The sequence below is a fragment of the Stegostoma tigrinum genome, chromosome 23, assembly GCF_030684315.1.
Source record: "Stegostoma tigrinum isolate sSteTig4 chromosome 23, sSteTig4.hap1, whole genome shotgun sequence".
Lineage (NCBI taxonomy): Eukaryota > Metazoa > Chordata > Chondrichthyes > Orectolobiformes > Stegostomatidae > Stegostoma > Stegostoma tigrinum.
Window position 1 is genome coordinate 44,200,070 of NC_081376.1, and position 24,486 is coordinate 44,224,555.

The window sequence follows — 24,486 nt, forward strand, 5'->3', positions numbered from 1 at the left end:
ATTGCCTGTGGTGTTCAGGGATGCGTAGCTTAGGTGGGTTATAGGGGATGGGTCTGGGTCTGGGTGGGATGCTCTGAGGGTTTGTGTGGGCTGAAGGGCCTGTTTCCATGCTGTTGAGATTCTATGAGTTCCAAGTTGGTCATGCAGATACTTCTTCTGTAAGGACTCTGAAATTTTCCAGTGTGTCTTGACTTTTACCCTCTTCCTTGCCGACATTCATTTTCCTGTGTGCATCACCAGCTCTGAGGGTTATGTTTTCCTTCCACATTTGTCCTGCTGCTGCTTCCACAAATACCTCCTCAGCTTTCTCCTCAACTATTTGCAGCTACAGACCCAGCCCGAGGCTTCTCAAAGTCATAAACTCATTTGGATAAATGGGATGTGTTGCATTTTGGCAAAACAAATAAGGGTAGGGCTTATACAGTTAAAAATGGGACCTTAGTTAGTGTTGTAGAACAGAAAGACCGAGCGGTCCAGGTACATAATTTTTTGAAATTTGTGTCACAGGCAGACAAGAGGGTTAAGAAGGCGTTGAGCATGTTCACCTTCATTGCTCAGACCTTGGAGTGTGGGAGTTGGGACGTCATGTTGAGGTTGTATGAGATGTTGGTGAGATCTCTTCTGGATTACTGTGTACAGCTCTGATCACCCTGTTAAAAGGTGGCTATTACTAAACCAGAAAGGGTTCAGAAACGATTTACCAGGATGTTTCCAGAAATGGAGGGTTTGATTCATAAAGAGAGGCTGGATAGTCTGGGGCTTTTTTCACTTGAGTGTAGGAGGTTGAGGCGTGACCTTACAGAGATTTGTAAAATCATGAGAGCGGTATAGATGAGGTGACTGGCAGGTGTCTTTTCCCTCGGGTGGGGGATTTCAAGACTGGAGGGCATATTTTTAAGGTGAGAGTGGAAAAATTTTAAAAAGAGATGAGGGGCAGATTTTTGGACTGGAAAGTTACAAAGGTGAATCCTCAGCAAATGAACCATGCAGCTAGTATAAGTCAGCATTACAAAGCAACTATCCAGTTAAATTAGCTGAACTGATCCTAAAAAGAAAGTGGTGACTAGTGACCTTAGATAGTTAGATGATGGTGCTAATAAAAATAACATGACCATCATGGAAATGCTGATTTTGTTTCATTGAGATAAGGAAGACACTACATCATCAGAAACTGTTGAAGCACAAACATCCTGTTTACTGTCCCTTATCAGCCTTCCTTTATCAATATACGATAACCTATAGTATCGCAGCCATTTCATTCACTGCCTGGTTCTACAGCCTGACACTGCCAGGCTTTCTAAATGATTCTGAAGAAGGGTCTAGACCCAAAACGTCAGCCTTCCAGCTCCTTTGATGCTGCTTGGCCCGCTGGGTTCACCCAGCTCTGCACCTTGTTGTCTCAGATTCTCCAGCATCTGCAGTTCCTACTATGCCTTTCCAAGTGATTTAAGGGTTTGTCAACCAAATCTTCATATTGCAATTCATTCTTGCTTAGGCATATAGGTGACTTTTGCATCTGGAAACATTTTTAGGGCATCTTTAATTATTAATTGGTCAATAGAATGAGTTAAGTAAACAGAAGCATAACAAGGAAAAAAATGCACAGTTTCCCATGATCTCAAGATGCTTCAATATGTTTAAAGGCCAACTGAGTACTTCTGATGTGTAATTGCTGCTGAAATGAAGGAAATATAGCAGCAAATTTGCACACAGCCAGTTTCCACAATTTTTTTTTGATTGTGTTGGTCAAGGGATAAATATTGGCCAGAATTCTAGGGATAATGCTCCAGCCCTTCTGGTGGAACAGTGCTGGGGATTGTTTATATCTCCTGAGAGGAAAGATAGAATTCAGCTTTAATGCTTATCCTGGTGACACTAATAAGTATTAAAACTACATGTTGTCACAAGTTTGCATTGAGTTATAGACACTAGGGTCACACTGTTATATCAGGGCTTGCAGCATTGGGAGGAGACAGGAAGAGAAAATTGCCATTGTTAGAACTACATCTGGTGTAGTTAGTGGGCATTTGTCAAATCGTATTTGTTTTTGGAGAGCAGACCCTGTAAATCACCTCTACAAAGAGAATGTTCTTCACCACAGCTTAACTGTGAATTAAAAAGAAATCATTGACTTCATCTATCATTTGCCATCATTTATTCATCTTATCTATTTCATTGCAGTTTCAGAGGTTTGTTGGCATGGCTTTTTTCACTGGTAGAATCACTCTCGATGAAAAACCAAACACTTATAAAATCAGAGGGGCTCACCTGCACATCTGCCAATGTGGCATTCTGCATCCGCTGTACCCATTGTGGCTTCCTTTACAATGGGGAAACCAAACGGAGGCTTGGGGCCGCATTGCAGAACACCTACGCTCGGTTCGCAATAAACAACTGCACCTCCCAGTCGCGAACCATTTCCACTCCCCCTCCCATTCTTTAGATGACATGTCCATCATGGGCCTCCTGCAGTGCCACAATGATGCCACCCGAAGGTTGCAGGAACAGCAACTCATATTCCGCTTGGGAACCCTGCAGCCCAATGGTATCAATGTGGACTTCACCAGCTTCAAAATCTCCCCTTCCCCAACCGCATCCCAAAACCAGCCCAGTTCGTCCCCACCTCCCTAACCTGTTCTTCCTCCCACCTATCGCCTCCTCCCACCTCAAGCCACACCTCTATTTCCTACCAATCCCACCCCCTTGACCTGTCCGTCCTCCCCGGACTGACCTATCCCCTCCCAACCTCCCCACCTATACTCTCCTCTCCACCTATCTTCTCCTCTATCCATCTTCAATCTGCCTCCCGCGTCTCCCTATTTATTTCAGATTCCTCTCCCCATCCCCCTTTTCTGATGAAGGATCTAGGTCCGAAACATCAGCTTTTGTGCTCCTAAGATGCTGCTTGGCCTGCTGTGTTCATCCAGCCTCACACTTTGATATTTCAAGTCCTGAGTGTTCTGGATGTAGAAACTATCAAAGTTCAACTTGACTTTTTTTTATCTCCCTGATCAGTCTGGATGATAGCAGGATGTTTGCCTTGAGACATTTGAGTTATAAATCTCTGAACTAAAATTTGTTCTTTTTTAATGTGCAGGAGTAAACCACACTTCCCTGGAGCCTTCAAGCCTAATCAATGTGGATATTTGGAAATACTTTCTTCACTACACAGAAGCTAAAACTTTTTCATTAAATGTTTACATTTTAGGGGATTAGAACAGGCTGAAGTCTTCAGAACTCAAGCTTAGCTTTGCCAGAGAATGATTCAACTGTATTGGACAGTCATGCTGCAAACAATCTTTTCTAAAATCCTGTTTCTCTCTTCCCCCCAGCTGATTTGACACCCCATGAGATTACACAGAATAGAGGGAGAACTAGATGTTTGGAATCAAACCTGGCTTGAAGGTAGGAAACGGAGGGTGATGGTGGAGGGTTGCTTTTCAGACTGGAGGCCTCTGACCTGCGGTGTGCCACAAGGGTCCGTGCTGGGTCCACTGCCATTTATATAAATGGCTTGGATGTGAACGTAGGAAGTAAGGTTAGTAAGTTTGCAGATGACACTAAAATTGTAGATGTAGGAGACGGTGATGGTTACCTCAGAGTACAATGGGATCATGATCAGATGGGCCAATGGGCTGAAGAGGGGAAGATGGAGTTTAACTTAGATACACACGAGGTGCTGCATTTTGGAAAGGCAAATTAGGGCAGGACTTACATGCTTCATGGTAAGGTCCTGGTGAGTGTCCTGAACAAAGAGACCTTGGAGTGCAGGTTCATATTTCCTTGAAATGGAGTCGCAGGTAGCTAGGATAGTGAAGGAGGCGTTTGGTTTGCTTGTCTTTATTGGTCAGTGCATTGAATGTAGGAGTTGAGAGGTCATGTTGTGGCTGTAAAGGACAATCGTTCGGGCACTGTTAGAATACTGTCTGCAATTCTGGTCTCCATGCTATAGGAAGGATGTTGTGAAACTTGAAAGGGGTCAGAAAAGATTAATGAGAATGCTACCAGGGTTAGAGGGTTTGAGCTATAGGGAGAGGTTGAATGGACTGGGGCTATATTCCTTGGAGCATTGGAGGCTGAGGAGTGATCTTATAGAAGTATACAAAATCATGAGGGGCATAGATAGAGTAAAAAGATAAGATCCTTTCCCTTGAGTGGGGGAGTCCACATCTGAAGGGCATAGGCTTAAAGTGAGAGGGGAAAGGTTCAAAAGGAATCTAAGGGATAACTTTTTCATGCAGAGGATCATATGTATATAGAATGAACTGCCAGAGTAACTGCTGGAGGCTGGTCCATAAACAACATTTAAAAGGGATCTGGATGGGTATACGAACAGGAAGGGTTGAGAGGGATATGGGCCACGTGCTGGCAAATGGGACAGGATTTATACAGGATATCTGGTCGGCAAGGACAAGTTGGACCGAAGGGTCTGTTTCTGTTCTGTACGTCTCTACTAATTTATAAACAAGAGTTGGCCAGTTATCTTAGATGTCAGGCTTGTGGTTCAGAATGACACCAAAAACATGTGTTTGATTTCCATTCAGGCTGAACCCTGACTCTGGTGGGAAACAATGTGAAACTACCAGGGACAGAAACTGCCAAAAGAAACAGCTCAGGATGAGAGACGATCTGGAGACAGTGTGCCATGAACTTGCCTGAGGGCAATGCCAATATGACAACCTTGAACTAAAGCTGGCATGATGGCTCAGTGGTTATCATTGCTGCTTCACAGTGCCAGGGATAGGGGTTCAATTCCAGCACTGGCTGACTGTCTATGTGGAGTTCGCCTATTCTCCCTGTATCTGTGTGGGTTTCCTCCTCTAGTACAAAGGTGTGTAGGTTAGGTGGATTGGCCATGCTTAAAGTGCCCATGGAGTCTAGGGATGTGCAGGCTTATGTGGGTTAGCTATGGGAAATTCAGGTATAGGGGTTTGGATCTAGGAGCGGTGCTGTTCAGAGAGGTATTGTGGACTGAACGGCCTGCTTCCACACCAGAGGGATGTTATGAAAGCAGCTGCTTTGCTCTCATAATTGTAGAATGTAAAAGTGGTCCATTGTAACGATACAGCATTAATATTCTGGAGCTATCTGCAAGAATACCACTTCCCCGCAATTTTTCCATCTCTTATTTCCTTTTTCAGTTCAGTTTTTAAATATTACAACCTCAATTGTCACAAGTGGCAAAGTGTTCTGTTATATTTAAACCCTCAGTTTGAAAGGCACTAACTTCCCCCATCACTTTTATTCACTTTGAGTAGGCCCTGAAGTATGAAAACTCTTTAAAGAATTAAATGCTATTTGTTAATGATTAGAGAGTGGGCATTAAACAACATTGTGTCCCAGAGACTTTGTCCTTGAATGGACATTATAGAGTCAAATGTGGCACAGTAGACGGCTATTCTACCCATCTTGCTGGCTCTCCATAGAGAAATCCATGCAATCCCTTTCCCCTATTCCCACTGTAACCCTTATTTCTCTCTCAGCGTCTATCCTTTTCTCTTTTAAAATCCCTGATTGTCTCTACTTCCACCTTGCTTGTCGGCAACAAGTTCCAGGTCACTGCTACTACTTGCAACTTAAAAACATAGAAAATAGCAAATAGATGCAGGAGTAGGCCATTTGGCACTTTGAGCCTGCACCAACATTCATAAAATCTTTGCTGATCATGCCATCTCAGTCTCACCTTCCCGCTTTCTCTCCATACACCTCGATCCCTTTAGCCATAAGGGCAACATCTAGCTTCCTCCTGAATATATCTCATGAACTGGCCCCAACAGCTTCCTGTGGTAGAGCAGACCACTGGTTCACAACTCTCTGAGTGAAGAAATTCTTCATCTCAGTCCTGAATACTTATCCCTTATTCTTAGACTGTGACACTTGTTCCTTACTTGCCCAACATCAGGAATATTTTTCCCACATCTAGCCTATCCAGTCCTATCAGGATTCTGTATGTTTCTATGAGATTCGCCCCTCATTTTTCTAAATTCCAGTGAATGCAAGGCTGGTCGATCCAGTCGTTCTTCATGTCAGTCCTGCCATTCCAGGAATCAATCTGGTGAACCTTCACTGAACTCTCTCAGTCGCAAAAATTTCCTTTCTCAGACTAGGAGATCAAAATTGCACACAATACCCAAGGTGTGGCCTCACCAAGGCCCTGAATAATTGCAGAAGGACATCCTTACGCCTGTATTCAAATCCTCTCACTATGAAGGCCAGCATGCCATGAGCTTTCCTTGCATGTTCTTTACTCACAAAAGATTTTTCCTCACATTTCACTGAAAATCTTTTGCCAAATCATTCAATCTGTATCTCTTAGTCCTTTTGAAATCAACTAGCAGGAACAAGCTTTTGTTCACATTGTCAAAATCCAACATAATCTCATCCACCTCCATCATATCTTCTTTCAATCCCCATTGCTCCATGGAGGACAACCCCAGTGTTTCTAAATAAAAAATGAAAGAACTGTGGATGCTGTAAATCAGGAACAAAAACAAAGTTGCTGGAAAAGCTCCCCAGGTCTGGCAGCATCTGTGAAGGGAAAAACAGAGTTAATATTTCGGGTCCGGTGACCCTTCCTCAGAACTGATGCTCATCAGGAAGGTCACCGGACCCGAAACATTAACTCTGTTTTATCCTTCACAGATGCTGCCAGACATGCTGAGCTTTTCCAGCAACTTCTGTCTTTGTCCCAGTGTTTCCAATCTGGCCTGTCACAAAAACTTTCAGCCCTGGAACCATTCTGGGAAATCTGCAGTCAATGACACTAACCTCTTTCTTACTGGAAGTAATAATGTGATTGGAGGCTCCCCTGTGCTTTAAGCAGGCTCGTTTCTTGTTTTCATGTACAGAATGTGGGTTTCACAGGCTAGGCAGCATGTATTGCCTGTCCCTAATTGCTCAGAGGGCAGTTAAGAGTCAACCACATTGACGTGAGTCTGGTGATCATAACTTCCCCACCTTTGTAAGTGATTTATAAAGCCCAAGACTCTCCCACAGTCTTTTTCCCAAACAAAAATACAGAACAATAACCACGTTACTCACGATTCCACTTACGGATCACTTGCTTCAACTTTCATTCCAGCCTGAGAAATGATGGGTTTTCCAATAGGGTTACCGCAATCCAGCCACCAGGGGGCAGAAATCTTTCTCATTGGATTTAATGCTCACCCTGGCTTATAAGAATGGAGATGATTTACCACCCGTAAAAGAGAATGAACATGAACTTGAAAAGACCGACTGAAATTTAGTAATGTGCCAAAAATACTCTTGCTTTTATTTTTCAACAATTGATGAATATCAGAATAATTATTTGAACATTGGGGTAACTTTATAAGAAGAATGGTACCCTTAATTATAGTTCATTTAAGTTCTGTATTTATAAGTTTCAGTAAACCTGCGCCATTTATTTATTAACTCATTTTTAAATTAGCATATTCTTTGGCAAGTGTTCACCAAGTAAAATTAGAAATTGAGCTCAGGACATTAGTTATAAACCCTCAAAAAATTATGGCAAAAGAGAGATATATTGCAAAAAATTCAACCTGTGGGCATCAGGACAGATGCAAGAATGACACATTACAAACAATTTTTTTTTCTATTTGTTTGGAGGATGTGGGCATTGCTGGCTGACCAGCATTTCTTGCCAATCCCTTGTTGTCCTTGAAAAGGTGGTGGTGAGCTGCCTTCTTGAACTGCTGCAGTCCTCCTGTTGTGGGTTGACCGACAATGCTATTAGCGAGGGGATTCCGGGATTTTGACCCAGCAACAGTGAAGGAACAGCGATATATTTCCAAGTCAGGATGGTGAGTGACTTGGAGAGGAAATTGGAGGTAGTGATGTTCCCATATGTTTGATGCCCCTGTCCTTTTAGATGGAAGTGGTCGTGGGTTTGGAAGATGCTGTCTGAGGATCTTTAGTGAATTTCTACAGTGCATCTTGTAGACACTGCTGCTACTGAGCGTCGGTGGTGGAGGGAGTGAATGCTGTGGATGTGGTGCCAATCAAGCGTGCTGCTTTGTCCTGGATGGTGTCAAGCTTCTTGAGTGTTGTTCGGGCTGCACTTATCCAGTCAAGTGGGGGGTATTCCATCACACTCCTGACTTGTGCCTTGTAGATGTTGCACACGCTTTGGGGAGTCAGGAGATGAGTTACTCACCATAGTATTCACAGCCTCTGGCCTGCTCTTGTAGTCACTGTGTTTATGTGGTGAGTCCAGTTGAGTTTCTGGTCAATGCTAACCCCCAGGATGGTGATAATGGGGAATTCAGTGATGGTAACACCATTGAATGCCAAGGGATAGTGGTTAGACTGTTTCTCATTGGCCACAGCCTGGCATTTGTGTGGCACAAATGTTACTTGCCACTTGTCAGCCCAAGTCTGGATATTGTCCAGACCTTGTTGCATTTGAACATGGACTGCTTCAGTGTTTGAGGAGTCACAAATGGTGCTGAACGTTGTGCAATCATCGATGAACATCCCTATTTCTGACCTTATGATGGAAGGGAGGCCATTGATAAAGCACCTGAAGATGTTTGGGCCTAGGACAGTACACTGAAGGACTCCTACAGAGATGTCCTGGAGCTGACATGGTTGACCACCAACCATGACCATCTTCCTATGTGCCAGGTATGACTCCAACCACTGGAGCTTTTGCCCCCTTAACCCATTGATTCCAATTTTGCAAGGCTGCAATGCTCAGTCGAGTGCAGCCTTGATATCAAGGGCTATCACTCTCACCTCACCTCTGGAATTCAGGTCTTTTGTCCATGTTTGAGCAAAGGCTGTAATGAGACCAGGAGCTGAGTGGCCCTGGCAGAACCCATCTGGATGCCACTGAGCACAACAATTTATACCAGGGGAGTTGAATAATGTTGCTGATACCTCAAATTTGGAGCTTCCTGAACTTCTGAGTCAGTTATACAATCACTTCCACCAAAAGTTGTGCTCTTGAAATTAAAAGCTAACATTTAAATTTACTTGAAATCAATGCTCAAACTGCAGAATTCCTTGAATAAAAATAAGATATTATGCCCGAAACGATGTTGGAGAATCTCATCAGGTCTGGCAGCATCCGTGGAGATAGAAAAACAGAGTTAACGTTTTTGAGTCTGATATGACTTCTCCAGAACTGTTTGTGAGGCTTGAGTCGGCTTGGGCAGAATGGTGTGTCAGATCAAAGGAGGCAAGATGTCAACAAGATCAAATAGTTTCGACAACCTACTGAATTTAACCCTTTGTTCAAATGGAGGAAAAGAAGCTAATAGCTTATTAAAGGCTTCATTGTCAGTGGGTCCGGTCTGTTACTCGAGCCAGAGGTGTGGAGGTTTCACTGGTGGCTATAGGGGTGACGGCATGGTGGTTCAGGTTCATTCCTCGTGACTATAACGACAATATGGCGGCTTTGAGAGGTGGCTGAAGTGACGACGGCTTATGAAACAGCTTCAGTGTTGATGACTTGGTGGGTCTGGTCTGTTCCTCCTTGCTATGGTGGCAGTGCAGTGGCTTTAGTGTCAGCTTCCGCAGTGGCAGCATGGTCCGGTCCGGAAATCTTTGCTTTTTTGGCCTCAAGGTCAGCTTCAGCGGCAACGTCCTGTAGCCACTCCATAAATCCAGGAGCTGTGGAGGGAGCAAAAGATGAACTTTATCCTCACTTTGTCTCGATTATGTCTTTTTATAATGTGCATAATTAAAGTAGTACCAACTTGGGGCAACTTATGCACATTTCACTGTATTTTCATAAATACAAGTGACAATAAATTGCTGTTGTATTATGTTCTACTCTATCCTACTAAATGGTGATGGTGGTGGCCAGTGATTTAAATGGTGAGTCACAGAGTACACAGGGTCAGCCTTGCTTACAGAATGGGCATGTTCAGTGAAATTGTCAAATCATTCATACTTGAACTGTCAAATGTATAGGAGCCTCCAGTTTGAACGTAGGAAACCTGAAACAGGTCAAGGCTATTTGCTTTCATTCATTTTCGAGAAGGGGTTAGACATAGTTCTTCGGGATCAAAGGGTATGGAGAGAAAGTGGGAACTGTTTACTGAATTGGATGATCAGCTAGTGATCATGTTGAATGGCAAACAGGCTTGAAGGGCTGAGTGGCCTATTCCTGCTCCTAATTTCTATTTGAGTCTTTCCAACATGTAGGTCATGAATGATCTTGACTTCAATTCCATTGATCTACTTTCACTCCATATCTGAAAATGCACTTCTTGTAAAAAAAAATCTGTCATCTCTCAGTCATGAGAGTTATGATTGTCCAATGGACACCAGGTGCTTCTAGCCAATGTGTGAAAAACTATTTCTTGGTCATTTTCTGAATACCCTAGCTCTAGTTTTAGATGCTGTCCTCTCATTCTTGATTCTGCATCAGATCGAATAATTTTGATCAGCCTCTCAAACCCCTGCAACATTTTAAACACATCTGTTAAATCATGCCTCAACAATTTATACTGAAACACAACATGAACTGTGTTTGTGCAATTTCTTCTTTTTTATTCACTCAGGACATGGCTATCAACATTTATTGCCCATCTTTAATTGCTGAGAGTTCAGTTAAGAGTGAACCACATTGCTGTGAACCTGGAGTCACATGTAGGCCAGACCAGGTAAGGATGGAAGATCTGCTTTATAGTGAACCAGATGAATTTTCCCTACCCCTACAACAGTTCACAATGGCATCACAGTCATCACTAGACTATTCATTGAATTTAAATTCCATCATCATCAGGGTGGGTTTTGAACCCAGGTCCCAAGTATATTCTCTGAGCTTCCTGAGTTAATAGTCTAGCAATAATACCATTCGGCTATTCTCTCCCCTTCAGTTGAACCCCGTAAGCTCTGGTACCATCCTAGCTTTTCTGAGCTGAAACATCCTCCAACACCCACATACCTTTTCTGTGGACCCACTACCACCTTCTCAAGGGCAACAAGGGATGAGCAATGAAGGCTGGCCTAGCAAGCAACACCCATATCCCACCAGTGAATAAAAACTAGGCACAGTGTGCATACCCAGGGAGCGTCTGACTAATGCAGCGACAGTCAGAGATAACCAGGATAGGGGAAGGATGTTTATGTTGTGATGTGATGTACATATAACTTTAAGGATGAGTATTTAAAATCTTTGCACAGTACTAACAAACAGAAGGCTGGATGTGATGTGCAAACCCGTGACTCTGCAGACAGAATGAAGCAACAACTTAACAGGCCAGATGCATCTCCTTAGTATCCCAGATTCACATTTGTCTTGTCTGGAGCTGTCCCTCAAATAAAGAAAGATAGCATTATGGTTTTCCCCTTCCAAACCTGGCCGCGTGTCCAATAAGTTTGTGACGACAGAGGATAGTTATCGTGTAAACTGCTATGAAAGACATTGGGATCTTCGACAGAGATGTGGGAGGTGATGAATGGATGAATTTTGTATCCAGTCAAACAGCTGTGAGAAAAGGCAGCAGGAAAAAGTTGGGGTGATGCAAGAAGTGAGCAGTTGGTGCAGATTTCTGAATATTCTTGACAATAAAGTCGGGGGGAAAAATGTGGCATTGTTCAGAATGTTAACTCGTCCTTGTATCTGGATTGACATCGGCTAACCTGTTAAATTAGCCGCTTCTGCTTCTGGGTGGTACACAAGACTGTGCTTTTTATTTCTTATGTTTTCGCGGACTTTCCTTTGAACCACCTCTTGAAGGGATGCTCTGGGTTAAATCTGAATTGAAACCCTTTGACATCCATTCACTGCTGCCTCATCACACCATAAGTCACACTTTGTGGATAGACCAGTTCTATTTCTTTTGCATAATCGAAAGACTGCTGTTGGACTCCATCCAGCCTGATCACCAGGGGTCCCACGGAAATGCATCAAGCTCTGGAGCTATTGCCAACAAAATTGTGCAGTCTCCCAGGGGCTGTGCATGAGAAAGGAACAAGGTCAGGGAATAACAGCTGTAAGAAACAGAAAGATAAATTGCCGGAACATCTCAGCAGGTCTGGGGGCATGCTTAGAGAGAAAGCAACTCTTCGGGTCCAGTGCCCTTCTTCTGAACTGATCGTTGCAAGGCAAATATTGTTTTTTAAGCAGCAGAAAGGGTGTGGAAAGAGGGTGAGGAGTAAACTATAGATGGGGATAGAGTCCAGAGAGACAGAAAAATATTTGGACAGACAATTGAGTGGATGATGGTCAGCCTGGGAGAATGAATAGCCACTGAAGGGGCCTGTTGGTGGCTAACAATGGGTGGTGTGTAGCAGCAGACCAATTGATAAGGCCTGGTGTGTGTGGGTTGGGGCAAAGATATGGGAGAAGGTGCCTCAAGCCCTAAAACCTTTGAACTTGATATTGAGTCCAGAAGGCTGCAGGGTTCCCAAGCAGAAAAATGAGGTGCTGTTCTTCCAGCTTGCGCTGAGCTTCACTGGAGTATTGCAGCAAGCCTGAGACAGAGATGTTGGCCAAGGTACGAGGTGGTGTGTTGGAGTGGCAGAAATACTTTGTGTTTTTATGACAGCTGTCACAGTGTGTGATCGTCCTTGCCTCCTTCCTGAAACAACACTTGCCTTCCCCACCACTTCATCTTGTTCAGTCCTTCATTTACAGCTTCTTCGAGAAACGCAAACAGACCTGATGAAAGTGTCTTTCTTCTACTGCTCCATCTGACATTGTCCTGAGTTGCTGATGGGTGAAAGGGTAAACTTAATCCTTGAGGGAGACACGTAATTAACTCATTTACACTGTGTTCAGTGTTTGTCTTGCATCTCTCTGGCCCAACCTGGGTTGAATTCTGGGACTGTTTTGTGATAAGGCAATAATGTGGGTATTTTCCAATCAACCTGACAAGAAATCTTATTGCACACCTCTGGAGCAGGTTGGACTTGAACCCAAGCCTTCTAGCTCAGAGGGAGGGACACTACAAATTCATTGCAAGATCCCAGAAGTGAGATTGTACTCAAATGTGGGATGTAAACGGCTATGGTTGGTAACAAGACAGATATCACTTTATCGATATTAAAATAAAGAACTGTCAGAGATCCGAAACAAATAAAAACAGAAATTGCTGGAGAAATTCAGCAAGTCTGGCATCATCTGTGGAGAGAAAGTCCTGTAACTCTTCTTCACAGCTGTATAGAAATGTCCTGAAAAATGTCTGTCATATTTAACCAGGGTTATTCCCCCAAAATTGTTTCTACCTTTAGTTTCATATTATTAAGAATCATAGAAACCCTAAAGTGCCAAAAGAGACCATTCAGCCCATTGAGTTTTCACTGACCCTCTGAAGAGTATTCCACACAGACCCAGCTCCCTTCCCTAACCCTATAACCCTGCATTTCCCATGGCTAACACACATAGTCTGCACATCTTTGGACTGAGGGAGGAAACCGGAGCAAACCCATGCAGACACGGGGAGAATGTGCAAACTGCACACAGACAGTTACCCGAGGCTGGAATCGAACCCACATCTCTGGCACTGTGAGGTGTCAGTGCTAACCATTGTGCCATCCATTTTTCTTATGTGAATGAAGAATCTTTGAAGCTAACAGTAAAAGATCATTTGGATTGTATGCTTCATGTGGCAGATGCTGATGTGAACAATAACTCTTCTTGGTCGTGTCCCAGTGATGCCTACAGGCTGAATGTCTCAAGCAGCTCCTTCATAAACTGGAGGTGTCTCCCTGATGTCTGTAGTTGTTTAGCTGAAGGCGTGCTGAGGTGGTTTTGCAGAGTTACTGATGGCTCACTGCCCTAAGCCTTCCTTCATGAGCTGTTCCCTTTACTACCCCACACATTATCAGGAGGCTGATACATAACTGGATTTTTGCCCATTTTTCATTGTTGCTTGAACTGAATTGTTTGCCAGGGCCATTCCGGCAGGGGGGGGGGGGGGGGGGTTTAAGACCATTTCAGAGGGTAGTTCATCACTGTTGGTCTGGTAGTTCAGATGAGGGAAGGATGGCAGATTTCTATCCCTGAAGGACATTTGTGAACCAGATGGGTTTTTACAACAATCAATGATGGTTCCATAGCTGCCATTAGGCTATCTTTTAATTTAAGATTTTCACTGAATTGAATTTCACCATTTGCCGTGATGACATTCAAACCCTGGTCCCCAGAACATAGCCTGGATCTCCGGGTTACGGTCCAGTGGCAATAACACCACACCACCCCTTCCCAAAGAACCACCTCTTCTAACTCAACCTGAAGTTGAGAATACCAAACATAATGCTGATTTTACATCCACCAAACTTTACTCACCAGTAAAATAAATCAGCAGTAAGATTCAAGGAAAAATGTTAAAGTTGCTGGCAAATCTGAAATATTAACAGAAAATGCTGGAAGTAGTCAACAGATTCAGCAACATCTGTGGAGAGAGAAACAAGAGTTAATGGTTTGAATTTGTCTGGAGTTGTGGAAATGCTGCACATCTGTAAATACGATGAACAGGACCTAGATCTAGGAGGTATTATTTTCATTGTTCAGTGATTCAAATCACTGGAAGTAAATCCAATCTCAACCGGGCTACCTGAACTTTGTGTTGAGTTATAAAGACCTGATTCTTACATTTGTAAGGACATTGGCCAGCACGGGATTTATGTCAGTGATGTCAGTCCACTTAAGGGAAGAATAGATTTGATAAAGCTGTCAAGTGTGAAGGTACTTAAATCCCCAATTCTTTAAAAATTTGAAAGTAAAGTCTGCCTATGTCAGTGAGAATTGAAAAACCATTGTTCAGGTGATTGATCGAGCTGTTTACTGACGTTACCCATGGTTATCATTATTAATGATTGGTTCTTCCCATACTTCATTATTCCAGAAAGTGGGGAGGGACTGTAATTTACTGTTTGACTGACAGATGAACAATGTTACTAAAGGATTAGCTGTATTTAATGTGAGTTTATGAAGCCAAAAGTTTGTGTTGATTTTGCATGAACCACTTATAGGACTTCTGAAGTTCTGAACGGATTTTCATGAATAAAAGAGTTTTTAAATCATGATGAAGATTTTAACAGGGATTTAAATCTTTATTTTATTTCATTTCAACATAGGTCTTGAAATCTTGCCCACAGTGGATACTGGGTGACCTGACACCGAGAATTGAAGAAATGTGGATAGAGGCCATGGAATACTGCAAGTTGGCATGGAGACTGTAAGGGGCTCTGGGTAAGTGATAGAAAGTATTAAGCTGGCAAGTATGGGATGGCATGGTGGCTCAGTGCTCCACCCAGTCCACAGATATGCATGTGGTACCAGATTGGCTGTGGTAAATTGTACTGTAGTACATCTGGGGAAGTGCAGGCCGGATGGATTAGCCATGGTAAATGCAGGGTGATGCGGATAGAGTGGAGCCCCAGGGATGAAATGCTGTTTGGAGGGTTGGTGCAGGCCTGAGAGGCTGAATGTCCTCGTTTTGAATTTGTAGGGATTATATGATTCCGAGTAGGGGATCGGTTGGAGGATGACGGGATGTGAAACGTGAAGAAGGAGGACAGGAAGCCCTAATGTTTAAAAAAAATCGGGACCAAGTCCCAGAGAACAGAAACTGACCATTTAACCAGCTCATCTGACACTTGACACATTGTTGCTGCCTCCTGTTGGCATCTGGGGAGCAATTGGCCCCTCTCCATCCTACCTTCCCCACCCTTTCCCCAGGCAAAACTCCCGGCATTCTGGCTCACCATTTCCCAGGGCCTCACAATGTGTTTGGAAAATTTTCCGACTTGTGCTCCTCGCTCCGGGAGCGCGGATTCAGCCAATGACCTTCGGGTCTGTGACATTGTATGAAACCTGCAAAATATTGCTGAGGTCGCAGATTTTAACAATTACAGATGCAGGGAAAGGAGAGAGAGGGAAGGAAGATCATTAAAAAAGGCTGTAATTGAGCATGAAGGCAGAAAAGGCAGTGCAAGGAGATAAAAAGATAATGGTGCAGGACCAGATGAAGTGGTCATGTGGCACATTATGAAATAAAAAATGAGCTGGGAACCCCAAGGACAATGATAGAATTATTACCAGAAACCCAGGTCCAATAGCTTGAGTAATAACAGATGGGTGTAAAATTTGTGTTCATTTGCACATTCTTCCTATGATTAACCTCTTCGGCTCCTTCTGCACTATGGTGCTGTTGCAGGACTGGGTGGACTCCACCTGATGAAGGAGCAGCGCTCCGAAAGCTTGTGATTTCAAATAAACCTGTTGGACTATACCCTGGTGTCTTGTGACTTCTGATCTTCTGCACTCGTTTCATGTTGAATGGGCAGCGCAGGAACAGGCCACTCAGCTCAACAGGGGTTCAACCCAATCTTGCTCCCCACTTACTTCCCACTATTACTGTAAAGATGGAAAAGTACTGGTCTTACTCAGCTGGCAAGCAGCATTTCTGTACACAGACATAGAGTGAATAGAACATAGAACATAGAACATTACAGCACAGTACAGGCCCTTCAGCCCTCGATGTTGTGCCGACCTGTCACACCGATCTGAAGCCCATCTAACCTACACTATTCCATGTACGTCCATATGCTTGTCCAATGATGACTTAAATGTACCTAAAGCTGGCGAATCTACTACCGTTGCAGGCAAAGCGTTCCATACCCTTTTTACTCTCTGAGTAAAGAAACCACCTCTGACATCTGTCCTATCTCTTTCACCCCTCAATTTAAAGCTATGGCCCCTCATGCTCACCGTCACCATCCTAGGAAAAAGGCTCTCCCTATCCACCCTATCTAACCCTCTTATATGTCTCAAATACTTTAACCTTCTGCGTATGCCTTTGTTCTGTATCAAAATCATACCTCATCACCAAAACTTTCCAACAAGCACCAAGACATAACTTGCCCAATAGTGAGAAGGGCACTGTCCATTAGATCCTTCATGCACCTTGGTTTCTGTGCGCCTTTGAAGCGACTATGCTGAGAGGGACTGGAGACCAAGACTGTCACACATCATCTTCTGGAATGTGCCTTTGCACAGGAAGCCTGGAGAAACGTGCAGTGGTTTCTTTCAAGGTTCATCCCAAGCAGGTCCAAGATGCAGGGACTCTGCTCTCTATGGTCTGTTCCTGGGACACACACTGAGAGAAATATCAGCTCTGCCGAGAGGACCATCAACTTGGTGAAAGTCGCTCTTTGATCTGCCTGAAACTTGTTGGCCTACCAGAGCAAACACTTGACCTTGACAGAGTGTTGTAGACTGGGGTTGGGGGTGGAGGGGTTTAGGGCCTCCATGTGGTCTGACTGCTGGTTGCTGCCACACTTCATGCAGGGTCATTCCGGCCGCTGGTCACTGGGGTCCCCGCTGCGAATCACTGGGGTCCCCGCACTGGGTCTCTGACGTTCCCACTCCGGGTGTCTGGAGTCTCCGCTTTGGGCTGCTGAATGCCAATCTTGCTTTGGAAGCTGACTGTCCGAGGCTGAGAAAAGGGAGGAAAGAGAACGAAGAAAGAGAACAGGCTGAGTAGACGAGCCAAATAGAGCATCCTACTGCACCACCATATTGGTCAGGGGATTTTCCTGAAATGGAAATAAACCTCATTTAGACAAAGTGAAAAAACAATCCTTTTGAGCAAGAGGCTATGTGCTAATGTGACAATCAACAATATATATTTTTAAAGTCTGATAAACATCTGGGCAAAGAACCTGATATGTATGCAAACAGACACAGCCTATCACTTCTGTTACATTAAGGTAACCTTATGAGCAATACACTTTGCAGATTCCTGAATAAAGTGGCTTATTCCTCATCTCAAAGCAGCCTGAATTGCAGACACAAAATGGTGTTCTCCCAAGCCTTTGCTGAAAGATTCTACTGGCCATACACTTCAGGGCATTAACCAAACCTGTAGTTATTCCTTAGCATTTTTTAGAGTCTTTTGTGTTGGGTAAGGGTGGACATGGAAGAGTTGTTTAGAACTACTGGAGTTACGTATTGAAAAGTTAAGAAGTATTTCTGCTCGAGACAATGTTCAGAATTTTAAAAAAACACAGGTTCAATATACGGGTTTAATTTTTCACCGTGCAATGTATTTGAGAGAGAACAAATAAAGCCATTACACGCTCAAAATAATTCTGCTTTATTGCACCAATGCTGTTAATTTTGGTGTCATTTACATGTGAAATGCAAAACAAGTTTCAAAATCTTATTTTTTAAATGCATAGGATAAAATGGTTCTAACACTATGGATAAATAATCTAAGAAACAAGGTAATATTCAGGTAAAGGGATTGCTGAGACAGATGCAGATATAGCAAGTAATTAAGCTGCTTAATGGAATGTAATGTTTTATGATGAGAGAAAAAGAACATTAAAGTAAGAACATTATGCTTTAGCTACGCAGGGTAGTGTGAGATCATATCCTAAATACCAGATCCAGCGTGGTCCCCTTATTTCAGGAAGTAAGTAAACACACACTAAAGGCAGTTCAGAGAAGGTTTACTAGATTGATAACTGGAAGGAGAGGTTAGTTTTATGAGGAAAGGTTGGATAGAGTGCCATGTTCCCACTGGAATTTCGAAGAATGAGGGCTGATTTGACTAAGGTGTCTGAGATCCTGAATGATCTTGACAAGATGGACATAGAAAGCAAGTTTCCTATTGTTTGTGAAGCACTGTGAAGCACTGCCTAAAAATCAGGGGTCATTCTCGTAGGACAGAGGAGGAAATTTTTTTTTTCTCTGACCCTGATAGTGGTAGAGGCGGAGTCATTGTATATTTTTAATGTAGGGATACAGTTTTGTCAGGCGGCGTTGGGAGAGGGGGTTTCCTTGAAAGCAGAGTTGCAGGTAGATGGGGTAATGAAGAAGCCATTTGGCGTGCTTGCATTTAACAGTCAGTGCACTAAGTATTAGAGTTGAGGTGTCATGTTGCGGCTGTACAGGACATTGGTGAGGCCACTTTTGGAATGTTGTGTTCATACCTGGTCTCTCTGCTTTGGAAAGACATCCTCAAACTTGAAAGACTTCAGAAAAGATTTACAAAAGGAGTGCCAGAGTTGGAAGATTTGAGTAATAGGGAGAAGCTGAGTAGGCTGGGGCTATTCTGCCTGGAGTGTTGGAAGCTGAGGGGTGACGTTGTAGAGATTTATAAAATCATGAACGATATGGATAGGGTGAACAGACAAAGCCTTTTTCCCAGGCTAGGGGAGTTCAAAACTAGGCAGCGTTGGTTTATGGTGAGAGGACCATCAACTCATAAACCAAACAGAGGATAGTGTGTGTACGGAATGAGCTGCCAGAGGAAGTGGTGGAGGCTGGTACAATAACAACATTTAAAAACATTTAGGAAGCATGGACTGGGAGCAGTTGTTCCATGGTAAGGGAACTATAGACATGTGGAGACTGTTTAAGGAACAGTTGTTGGGAGTGATGAGTAAATATGTCCCTCTGAGACAGGCAAGAAGGGGTAAGATAAAGGAACCTTGGATGACGAGAGCGGTGGAGCTTCTTGTGAAAAGGAAGAAGGTAGCTTACATAAGGTGGAGGAAGCTAGGGTCAAGTTCAGCTAGAGAGGATTACATGCAGGCAAGGAAGGAGCTCACAAATGGTCTGAGGAGAGCCAGGAGGGGGCACGAGAAAGGCTTGGCAGAAGGAATCCGGGAAAACACAAAGGCATTTTACACTTACGTGAGGAATAAGAGAATGATCAAAGAAAGAGTAGGGCCGATCAGGGATAGCATAGGGAACTTGTGTGTGGAGCCTGAGGAGGTAGGGGGAGCCCTAAATGAGTTTTTTGCTTCTGTCTTTACGAAAGAAACGAACTTTGTAGTGAATGAAACCTTTGAAGAGCAGGTGTGCATGCTGGAATGGATAGAGATAGAGGAAGCTGATGTGCTGAAAATTTTGTCAAACATTAAGATTGACAAGTCGCCAGGCCCGGACCAGATTTGTCCTCGGCTGCTTTGGGAAGCGAGAAATGCAATTGCTTCGCCACTTGTGAAGATCTTTGCATCCTCGCTCTCCACTGGAGTCGTACCTGAGGACTGGAGAGAGGCAAATGTAATTCCTCTCTTCAAGAAAGGAAATAGGGAAATCCCCGGCAATTATAGACCAGTAAGTCTCACGTCTGTCGTCTGCAAGGTGTTAGAAAGGATTCTGAGGGATAAGATTTATGACCATCTGGAAGAGCATGGCTTGATCAAATACAGTCAACACGGCTTTGTGAGGGGTAGGTCATGCCTTACAAACCTTATCGAGTTTTTTGAGGATGTGACTAGAAAAGTTGATGAGGGTCGAGCTGTGGATGTGGTGTATATGGACTTCAGTAAGGCATTTGATAAGGTTCCCCATGGTAGGCTCATTCAGAAGGTCAGGAGGAATGGGATACAGGGGAACTTAGCTGCTTGGATACAGAATTGGCTGGCCAACAGAAGACAGCGAGTGGTAGTAGAAGGAAAATATTCTGCCTGGAAGTCAGTGGTGAGTGGAGTTCCACAGGGCTCTGTCCTTGGGCCTCTACTGTTTGTAATTTTTATTAATGACTTGGATGAGGGGATTGAAGGATGGGTCAGCAAGTTTGCAGACGACACAAAGGTCGGAGGTGTCGTTGACAGTGTAGAGGGCTGTTGTAGGCTGCAGCGGGACATTGACAGGATGCAGAGATGGGCTGAGAGGTGGCAGATGGAGTTCAACCTGGATAAATGCGAGGTGATGCATTTTGGAAGGTCGAATTTGAAAGCTGAGTACAGGATTAAGGATAGGATTCTTGGCAGCGTGGAGGAACAGAGGGATCTTGGTGTGCAGATACATAGATCCCTTAAAATGGCCACCCAAGTGGACAGGGTTGTTAAGAAAGCATATGGTGTTTTGGCTTTCATTAACAGGGGGATTGAGTTTAAGAGTCGTGAGATCTTGTTGCAGCTCTATAAAACTTTGGTTAGACCACACTTGGAATACTGCGTCCAGTTCTGGGCGCCCTATTATAGGAAAGATGTGGATGCTTTGGAGAGGGTTCAGAGGAGGTTTACCAGGATGCTGCCTGGACTGGAGGGCTTATCTTATGAAGAGAGGTTGACTGAGCTCGGTCTCTTTTCATTGGAGAAAAGGAGGAGGAGAGGGGACCTAATTGAGGTATACAAGATAATGAGAGGCATAAATAGAGTTGATAGCCAGAGACTATTTCCCAGGGCAGAAATGGCTAGCACAAGGGGTCATAGTTTTAAGCTGGTTGGTGGAAAGTATAGAGGGGATGTCAGAGGCAGGTTCTTTACGCAGAGAGTTGTGAGAGCATGGAATGCGTTGCCAGCAGCAGTTGTGGGAGCAAGGTCATTGGGGTCATTTAAGAGATTGCTGGACATGTATATGGTCACAGAAATTTGAGGGTGCATACATGAGGATCAATGGTCGGCACAACATTGTGGGCTGAAGGGCCTGTTCTGTGCTGTACTGTTCTATGTTCTATGTTCTAAAAGGCATCTGGATGGGCATATGAATAGAGAGGGTTTAGAGGGATATGGGCCAAATGATGGCAAATAGGACTACATTAATTTAGAATATCTGGCTGGCATGGATAAGTTGGACCAGAGAGTCTGTTTCCATGCTGTACTTCCCTATGACTCTATGAATCAAAGGTTATCAGGTATAGATAGGACTTTTGGATATGCAACACAAACTGACCAGCCATAATCTTAATGAATGGCAGAGCTGGCTTGAGGAGTGTAATGCATATTTCTGATCCAATTTGTATGATTGAGTGATCTTCAAAGACACAGCACTGCTCAACAATACTGAAACTTCGATTGGTATGGTGCTGAAATTTTTCCTCTAATTAATCTTCAAATGATTTAAAACAAAAAAAACAAGAACATACTGTGAGGAGCTGAAAAGATATATTAGAGCAGGTTGACTGATTAAATGTTTTCAAGGTATTCCAATGAAATTGTGTAAAACCTCAGATATGAAGAACGCAAAATTAATCTTCAACTGTAAAGAGACAAAACCTTGGCCTGAAATATCATATCTTAGCTCAGGTGAAAAGGAGAATTCAATTAGTGCATGTAATCATGGAATTATAAGTAATAAGCTGTACAAATTTAAACATAACATGTTCTCATTAGAATATTAAATGTTTTGTTTGCAGCACTCAGGAATAAAAGATATTGGAATTATTCCCAATGAATATTTTGAGTAGTTTAATTTTTAATTGGTGGGCTCTGTCAAGCCATTAAAATTACCTTGTTTACATCAACAATTTCCAGGTGAAGCCCAAAGAAGTGGAAGGGGATGGATACATTTTGACACAGTACATTATGAACTCTCAGACAAATTGAACACAACTGTATAATGAGAAGGATACTGCTAATCATGTGACACCCTTGCCACTACTTTCTGAGCTCAGCCATGAGTCTCAAACACATACCTAACTAAATATGGACATTCACAGTCATCAGGAAGTTAGCACATCCCTTTATTTCAGGATGGACTTTCTATAAAAAAAAAGCCATAGTATACCATCTGACATCTCTCTCTTTTAGCATGGATAAATTCAGCGGCTGTTAGATGATTGTGAAATGGATCGTCTGAAGACTTAGCTGTATTTTAAAAAGAAAAGGAGCAGAAGTAACCTCGAGCCTGCTCCATCGTTCAATAATCTTATATTGGTTTCTTTGCCCATGTCTCCCTCAAGCCCACGCTCAAGAATCTGTCTGTCTCAACCTTGAACAGGCTCATGACTTTGATCTCATTGTAGCCTCGGGTAGAAGATTCCAATGATTCATTACCTTCGAAGAGAAGTGATTTCCCGTCATATGAATATTAAACTGGCGTTGACTTATTCTGAAACTATATTCCCCAGTTCTAGAGTTTCTCGAGAGGAAATGTCTTCTCAGCCATCAAGACCCCTCAGAATCTTATTTGTTTCACGAATATGATCTCTCATTTTTCTGAAGTCGAAGTAACATATCACCCATTCATCATAAGTCAACACTGCCAATCCAGGAGTCTGCTTATTGGACCTCCCCTGAACTGTCTCTAATACAAGCATTTCTCACCAGTGCTCTGTATTGATCTTGCAAGACATCCCTAAAATAAACTCCATTCATTTTGCAAAAAAGGCCAACATTCCATCTACCTTCTTAATTACTTACTGTATCTGTATGCTGCCTTTGGGTTTTACAGGCAAGGAAATACAGATCTTCTAGTACTGCAGCATTTGCTGGTTTCTCCCCATTTTGATTTTCTGTTCTTCCTGCTAAAGAGGATAACTTGACATTTTCCTCAATTACATTCCATATGCCAAATTTTGGCCCATAGAATCTCTCTGACAAGTTGTCATCCTTACCACAATCTTCTATCCCACTAATAGAGTTTTTGAGTCATAGAATCAAACAACACGGAAACAGGCTCTTTGGTCCAACTCGTCCATGCCGACCTTGTTTTCCAAAGCAAACTCGTCCCACTTGCCTGCATTGGCCGATTATCCCCTTAAGCCTTTTCTATTCATATACCTGTCCAAAAGTCTTTTAAGTGTTGCAATTATACCTGTATCTGCCACTTCGTCTGTCAGCAAATTCCATACATACACCACTCTCTGTGTGAAAAAGTTGCCCTCTGGTCTCTTTTAAATCTTTCTTGTCTCACCTTAGTCCTATATCTCCTTGTTCTGAATGCCCTTACCCTTGGGAAAACTCCTTTGCAAATCACCTTATCTTTACCCTTTATGATTTTATAAACCTCTATAAGGTCACCGCTCCACCTCCTGTGCTCCAGTCTTAATATAATCTGAAGAGTGCAGTCAGTCTTTTGTTCAAGTCTCTAATATAGATTGTCAAGTGTTGAGATCCTAGTTGTGACATGTTACTAGTTACAGTTTGGCAATGTGAAACAACCCATTTAGTCTGACTTTATATTTTGTACTAGTTAGTCAATGCCGTGTCTATGATAATATTACACCCAAGAGGGTAGAATATGCAAGGTAGATCTTAAGAAGGAAATTAGGAGACCAAAAAGGGGGTATGGAAATATAATGGCAGGCAAAATGAAGGAAAATCCTAAGTTATTTACAACTTTATTAAGGATAAAGGATAACAAGGAAAAGAGTGGGGCCCATTAAGGACACAGTGGCACTTTGTATGTGGGCCCTTAGGAGGTAGGTAGGGTTCTAAATGATTACATTGTGTTGGTGTTTACCAGTGAGAAAACAAAAAACAGAGGAATCATAGTGTGGAGCTGGAGGAACACAGTAGCCCAGGCAGTATCAGAAGAGCTGGAAAGTTGACATTTCGGGTTGGGACCCTTCTTCAGACTGTTTTTGTGAAGAAGGGTCCTGACCCAAAACGTCAACTTTCCTGCTCCTCTGATGCTGCCTGGCCTGCTGTGTTCCTCCAGCTCCACACTGTGTTGTCTCTGACTGTAGCATCTGCAGTTCTTGGTATCACAAAGAGAGGAATGATATGGGTAAGGAAAGCAGGGAGGAATGACTGTGATGTAGTTAAAGAAATTAGCATTGATAGCGTGTAGGCTCTTCTTTCTCCTGAGTGTTCTGGCAGGCTTTAAAGTGGATAAGTATC